The sequence below is a fragment of the Malaclemys terrapin genome, chromosome 7, assembly GCF_027887155.1.
Source record: "Malaclemys terrapin pileata isolate rMalTer1 chromosome 7, rMalTer1.hap1, whole genome shotgun sequence".
NCBI classification, from domain to species: domain Eukaryota; kingdom Metazoa; phylum Chordata; order Testudines; family Emydidae; genus Malaclemys; species Malaclemys terrapin.
In genome coordinates, this window is record NC_071511.1 from 45,953,199 (window position 1) to 45,960,542 (window position 7,344).

General features: G+C 43.6%; 1 non-coding gene across 1 annotated transcript; it reads right to left on the reverse strand.

The window, feature by feature from the left end:
* Positions 1-5,111: 5,111 nt before the first annotated feature.
* On the reverse strand, positions 5,112-5,215 carry LOC128841363 (U6 spliceosomal RNA). Its single transcript, XR_008445805.1, has one exon. It is a non-coding gene; the product is annotated as a U6 spliceosomal RNA (small nuclear RNA).
* Between the last annotated feature and the right edge of the window lie 2,129 nt (positions 5,216-7,344).

The window sequence follows — 7,344 nt, forward strand, 5'->3', positions numbered from 1 at the left end:
TTATTTGGGCATAAGCTTTCGTGGGTAAAAAACGCACTTCTTCAGATGCATAGAGTGAAAGTTACAGATGCAGGCATTATATACTGACACATGGAGAGCAGGGAGTTACTTAGCAAGTGGAGAACCAGTGTTGACAGGGCCAATTCAATCAGGGTGGATGTAGTCCACTCCCAATAATAGATGAGGAGGTGTCAATTCCAGGAGAGGAAAAGCTGCTTCTGTAGTGAGCCAGCCACTCCCCGTCCCTTATTCAAGCCCAGATTAATGGTGTTAAATTTGCAAATGAATTTTAGTTCTGCTGTTTCTCTTTGAAGTCTGTTTCTGAAGTTTTTTTGTTCAATGATAGTGACTTTTAAATCTGTAATAGAATGACCAGGGAGATTGAAGTGTTCACTTACTGGCTTATGTATGTTACCATTCCTGATGTCCGATTTGTGTCCATTTATTCTTTTGCGGAGGGACTGTCCGGTTTGGCCAATGTACATGGCAGAGGGGCATTGCTGGCACATGATGACATATATAACATTAGTGGATGTGCAGGTGAATGAGCCCTTGATGGTGTGGCTGATGTGGTTGGGTCCTCTGATGGTGTCGCCAGAGTAGATATGGGGACAGAGCAGGCAACGAGGTTTGCTACAGGGATTGGTTCCTGGGTTGGTGTTTCTGTGGCGTGGTGTGTAGTTGCTAGTGAGTATTTGCTTCAGGTTGGGGGTTTGTCTGTAAGCGAGGACTGGCCTGCCTCCCACATCACAATTACCATTTCCGCTCTTCTGACTGTCTTATCAGAGAAGGCAAGGCTGAAGTGGTACAGATACTGAATTACTTTATCAATGCAGTGGTCATCCCCTAGTCAAGAATGAGGCATGTGGGTGAGGGTTGGGAAAGATTGCACTGCTACTTATGTTATCCCTGTTCTATAGATAAGTAGAGGAAATCAGGTCCCAGGGATGACAATGTGATGTCTTTCCTCAGCAAGAAATCTGCTCCCAGATATACAGTGAGAAAATTTTAGCCTTGCAAAGTTGCCATGAAAATTTATCAGCACAGGCACAAATACTGCCCTGGACTATGATGCTGATGCAAACTGATGAGAAAGGAAGGAATAATATTTCACTCACCCATATTTTTCTTGAAGGTATTCTTGCTGAAATTGTCCATCTTCCCCAGCTGGACAAAATAACATTTGTGCTTTCCACCATCCCTCTCCCTGAGTGCAATGATGGGGGCATTGGAAGGGGAAGGGTGAGCATGTTTCCTGCTGCATTTTCCTTAATCTTTTTTAGATACATTCACTGCTTACCACTTTTAACTATTCCCAAACCTGGCTTCAGTGGCATAATGGGTGAGATTCATATTTTTGGTACATTCCATGTTCTTCTGAGTTCAGGTACTGGAGCTGGGCTTCATATCAGGTGGATACAATCATCCGGCTGTGGCTCATCTCACATTTCAAAGGCTGTGCTGAATGGACACAGAAATCCATTTCAAGTTCTTGACTACAAGTGAATTAACAGACTGTAGGAGTTCTCTGTCTGCCAGACTCTAAATGCTGATTTAGCTAATATTTTTCATCTGTGAGTGTGATAGGCAAAATACCAGACTGGGATTTTCTCTTCATCTGAAATGGATTTGGGGTAAGAACTTGTACAATATGTGGTCTGGTTAATTATTGTGTCATGATTGATGTTCAGGCATTTCTCAATACATTATCTAGATCTTCCTCAGTTGGTAGGCATGCACAAAGACAAGGAAAGGAGGCTGGCTTTTGTTTTAACACAAATGACTGAGAAATCTGGTTAGTTTCAGGTGGGGAGGGCAGCTCCCGTTGGGCCACATCAATGTCCTCTGTCTTGTAAAACGGGTCAATCTTTGCTACCTCTTGCTGTCTCACTCAGCAACCACAACAGAAAAAGTCACCATAAAAGCATGGCTATATTGGGACCAACAAGCAGAATTCTATATTGTTGGGAGATAATCTGTGTCTGCTCCTTTTAAGAGTTGGGTGCTGTGAAAAACCTACCTGTACTTTTTGTTTCAATGTTCATGCAGAGACTGAGGGTGAAAACCTGGCCCAGCTGAAGTTAATAGCAAAATTGCTGTTGTCTTTAATGGGGCCAGGATTTCACCCTATAGCTTTATTAGTTCTTAGAAAAAAAATAGAATGCTTTTTATTCCCCATGTTTGACTTTTCAGTCTATGCAAAACAATGGGCCTGAACCAAAACCCTGCATCTAAACATATGAATTTGTCATCTTTGCAATGCAATCAGATTAAATATATCAAGTTTTGCAATCAAATCAAAATAACTACAAGAAAGACAGGTTCATTTTGCAAAATCTCATTAGCCAGGTTATGATTTTGCAGAATAAAAATTGAGAATAAAAAATCCACATCCCATTTTATCTGTGCTCTAAAGTTTGGTAGGATCAGATAAATGGTTCTGGTTTTGGCCCATGGATAAAGATAATGTTAATTTGGGATTAGCTTTTAATTTTGTTAATAAAGATGTAAGTCACACAGCACCTCTGGGTTCAGCTTTCGTGTTCTTTGTGCTTTCTCTTTGAGTGATAAACCCAGGGAGAATACATGGCATTTGCAAACCACAGGACATCTGAGCTTTTCTTCCTTCACCTTAAACAAAGATTATAAAATAATAATTGGTCTGTATGGCACAAACCCTTGGGTCTACACAAAAATGATAGATAATGAACTCGAGGGAATGCAGCATAAGAACGAATAGGCAAGTCACTTAAGCCAAATTTTCAAAGTCGGGTGCCTAAAGTTAGACACCTAAATCCTTATTTATCAACATCTTCTGATAAAAAGACAGTAATTTTAAAGGTGCATAAACTGGAATTGGTTTAATCAGAGTAACAATTAATTCTGCTTTCCCCTGAACAAATGCACGCTTCCCACAATTCATTGCATACTGCACACGTCCCACAATACAAGTAATTCTGTAGCTCTTTGTACAACTAATTCTGCTCACATACACACACAGGCTCACCAGTTAATTCCACAGCCTGCTGATCAGTCCGTCACCCCCACACAACTCCCCAACAAAGCATGTGTCCCCAGTCAGTCCTTCCTCTCCATCAGTTCTGCCCCCATACGCTATCCTTCATCCTAATCAATCCTGTTCCCAAACATATCTCTTTACAGGGTCTGTGGCTGACGGAGTGGCAGCAGCCCTGGAGGGCTCTTCACCATCCTCCCGGAAAGAGGTGGTGATATGGGGCTGCAACTGAAGCCCTGGGAGAGGAGAGCTGCTTCTTCCCCCTCTGCCAGGACAGGCTGTTTGTTCCCAAGGCTTGAGCATTCCAGGAAAGCTCCAGCCCTGTGCTGGCAAGAGCAATGCCTGTTTCTCATGCTAATAGACAAGCTGGTCCCTAAGTATGTACAGCAGCTCTGATTGGCTGTCATTCCCCAAAAGGCAGGGAAATAGGGCAGAGAGCCAATTGTATGGGGATTTTCCCCTTAGATTTAGAGTTTTCCCTGTACACCCTGAAGCCCAGCTTGGTTTTATGCCTACTATGAACATCTTCCGTCCCTGCATAGGTCTGCCCTTCATTTCTGCACAAGTCAGGGGGACCTAAAGCTGGAGTGGGAGGTAGAGCAGAAAAGGGACCAGTAACTCTGCAGCATTCTCCCCCCGAGCCCTGATTCACAGCTCAGCGGGAGCTTGTCAGCTATACCTCTGCAGGGTTTGGGCTGCCTGGGTCAGGAAGGGCTGCAAATATGGTGGAAGGGCAAGGGGAGCCACTGCGGGATGCAGCCTTCATGGATTCTAAGGTCAGATGCAACCATTGTGATCATCTAGTCTGACCTGCTGTGTAACATAGACTGGAGAATTTATCAAAAATAATCCCTAGAGCAGAGCTCTTAGAAAAACAGCCAATCTTGATTTCAAAATTGCCAGTGATGGAGAATCCACATCAACCCTTGGCAAATTGCTCCAAAGATTAATTATTCTCAATGTTAAAAATCAAGTATCAGAGGGGTAGCTGTGTTAGTCTGAATCTGTAAAAAGCAACAGAGGGTCCTGTGGCACCTTTAAGACTAACAGAAGTATTGGGAGCATAAGCTTTCGTGGGTAAGAACCTCACTTCTTCAGATGCAAGAATTGTGTAATATGGTTGTCACTAAAACATGCTGTAAGTTGGGGGAATCAGCCAGATATTAGCTCCCCAGAGGCAACAGCAAGGAAAGTAACCAACGCCTGGGCAGGGTGTCAAACAACCCATCAACAGCCATTGTCCAACAAGGGAGTTGCAATGCAATGACTCACCTGCATGAGGCCACACTAGGGGAATTGCTCAACCTTGCTTGGAGAAACTCAGTAATGCTCACCTGATGGTGTAAAGCCAAGAGGGAAGAAAGGACATGATAAAATAGGGAGACATTTGGCATGCTCTCTCTCTCTTCCACTTATGTCTACAGAAACCACAGTAGACTGGAGTGCTGATCAAAGGGGAGAGCCTGGCTGAAGAGCAACCAGCGGTGAAAAGCATCTAAGTTTGTAAGGGCACTGAAAGTGTTAAGATCAGCTTAGAATGCATTTTGCTTTTATTTCATTTGACCAAATCCAACTTGTTACTCTTTGACTTATAATCACTTAAAATCTATCTTTATAGTTAATAAGTTGTTTGTTTATTCTACTTGAAGCAGTGTGTTTGGTTTGAAGCATGTCAGAGGCTCCCCTTGGGATAACAAGCCTGGTACATATCAATTTCTTTGTTAACTGATGAACTTATATAAGCTTGCAGTGCCCAGGGGGCATAACTGCAAGATGGAGGTTCCTAGGGTTGTGTCTGGGACTGGAGATATTGGCTAGTGTCATTTGGTTGCAAGTAGCTGGGAGCAGCTTACATGCTAGAGGCTGTATGTGGACAGTCCAGGAGCGGGTGTTCATAGAATCATAGAATAGAATCATAGAATATGAGGGTTGGACAGGACCTCAGGAAGTCATCTAGTCCAACTCCCTGCTCAAAGCAGGACCAACCCCCAGACAGATTTTTGCCCCAGATCCCTAAATGGCCCCCTCAAGGACTGAACTCACAACCCTGGGTTTAGCAGGCCTATGCTCAAACCTGAGCTATCCCTCCCCCGCAAAAAATATGGAATGCTTCATGAATTTGCATGTCATCCTTGCGCTGGGGCCATGCTAATCTTCTCTGTGTCATTCCAATTTTAGTATATGTGCCGCTGTTCTCACAGCAGAGCAGGGTAAGGCTGGCTCCCAGAGTCAAGGATTGGAGTGACCTAGCAGATCACCAGTCCGGATAACACCAGAGGGGAATGTCACACTGGAACAATTTGTCCTGGAAAGACTTTGTTACTCCCCACATCTGCAAGGGGAAACACATGTGGTGACCTGGCTGCAGGGCCAAGTCACGAAGAGAGAGCCTCTTGAGGGGCAGATGGCGAGAGAACACCGGGAGAGACACCACAGGAGGAGGGCACAATGCCTGGCCAGAGCTAATCCCCAGGACGGCCAGGAGGAGATGCCACCAGCCATGAGTGGACCCTGTGACACACCTTTTTATGCAACCAAGGATTGCATTAGTCCTTTTAGTCACAGCATTGCACTGGGAGCACATATTCAGCTGATTCTCCACCACAACCCCCAAATCTTTTTCAGAGTCACTGCACGCCAGGATAGACTCCACCATCCTGTATGGCCTACATTTATTGTACCTAGATCAGGGGTTCTCAAACTACATTGCACTGCGACCCCCTTCTGACAACAAAAATTACTCCACAATCCCAGGAGTGGGGGCTGAAGCCTGAGCCTGCCCAAGCCCCACTGCCCAGGGTTAGGGGGCCAAACTAAAGCCTGAGCCCTGCTGCCGCAGGCAGGGAGGCTAAGGCCAAAGTCAAAGCCCAAGGGCTTCAGCCCCAGGCAGGGGGCCTGTAATCTGAGCCCCACCACCCAGGGCTGAAGCTGTTGGGCTTGGGCTTTGGCCCTGGGCAGTGGGGCTTGGGCTTCAGCCCCACCCCCCGCAAGTCTAATACCAGCCCTGGCGACCCCATTAAAACAAGGTCCTGATCCACAGTTTGAGAATCACTGTCCTAGATGTAAACGTTTATATTCAGCCATATTAAACCACATATTGTTTTCTTGTGCTATGCTTACCAAGAGAATCAGCTGACTATGCGTTAGTGACCTGTCCTCTTCATTATTTAACCACTCCCCCCAATGTTTGTGTTATCTGCAAACATTATCAGTTAGTTTATATTTTCTTCCAGGTCATAACGTGTTAAGTAAAAATGTTAAATAGCGTAGTGCCAAGAACCAATCCCTGCAGGACTCCATTCGAAACATATCCACTCAATGATAATTCCAATTTACATTTACATTTTGAGATCTCTCCGTTAACCAGCTTTTAGTCTATTTAGTGTGTACCAATTTTATATCGCTTTGATTTTTTTATCAAAATGTCATGCTGTACCAAGCCAAATGGCTTACAGAAGTCTATTACATCAATACTATTACCTTTATCAACCAAACTTGTAATCTTGTCAAAAATATGTAAGTTTTAAACAGGCTCTACTTTCTGTAAACCCATGTTTATTGGCATTAATTATAGTACCTTCATTCTTAGTTAATGGAGTCCTCTAACAGCCAATCCATTATCTTGCCTGGGATTGATGTCAGATTGATAGGCCTATAATTACCCAGGTCACCCTATTTACCCTTTTTAAATATTAATAAAACATTTGCTTTCTTCCAGTCTTCTGGAACTTCCCCAGTGTTTGGAGACTTATTGAAAATCAACATTAGCAGTCCAACAAGCTTCTCAGCCAGCGTTCTTTAAAACTCTTGGATGAAAGTTAGCTGGACTTGCTGATTTTAAAAATATTTAACTTTAGTAGCTGCTGTTTAATATCCCCATGAGATACTACAGGAATGGAAAGAATATCATCATCAGATGACATGACAATCTGTTTTTTCCCCAAATACAGAACAGAAATATTTATTAAACACTTCTGCCTAGTCTATGTTGTTATTGATAATTCTATCATTTCCATCTAGTAATAGACAAATATATTAAGATTCATTTTGTTACTAATATAGTTAAAAAACCCTCCTTGTTGTCCTTAACTCTGCTGGCTGTAGAGTTCGCCTTGTATCCTTTTGCTTCCCTTATCAATTTTCTACAATTCCTATGGTCTCTACAACCCTGGTAGTCTAGTGTATATCAGCAAGGGACTCTCAGTGCTTCTTCAAGCAGTATTCATCCCCACTTTTTTTGCAATCTCAGAGGGATTTATTATTGCTATGGGTGGGGATGTCAGTGAGAATGTGGCTTTTCCAGAAGCTGGGCTGCAGAGCACACAGCT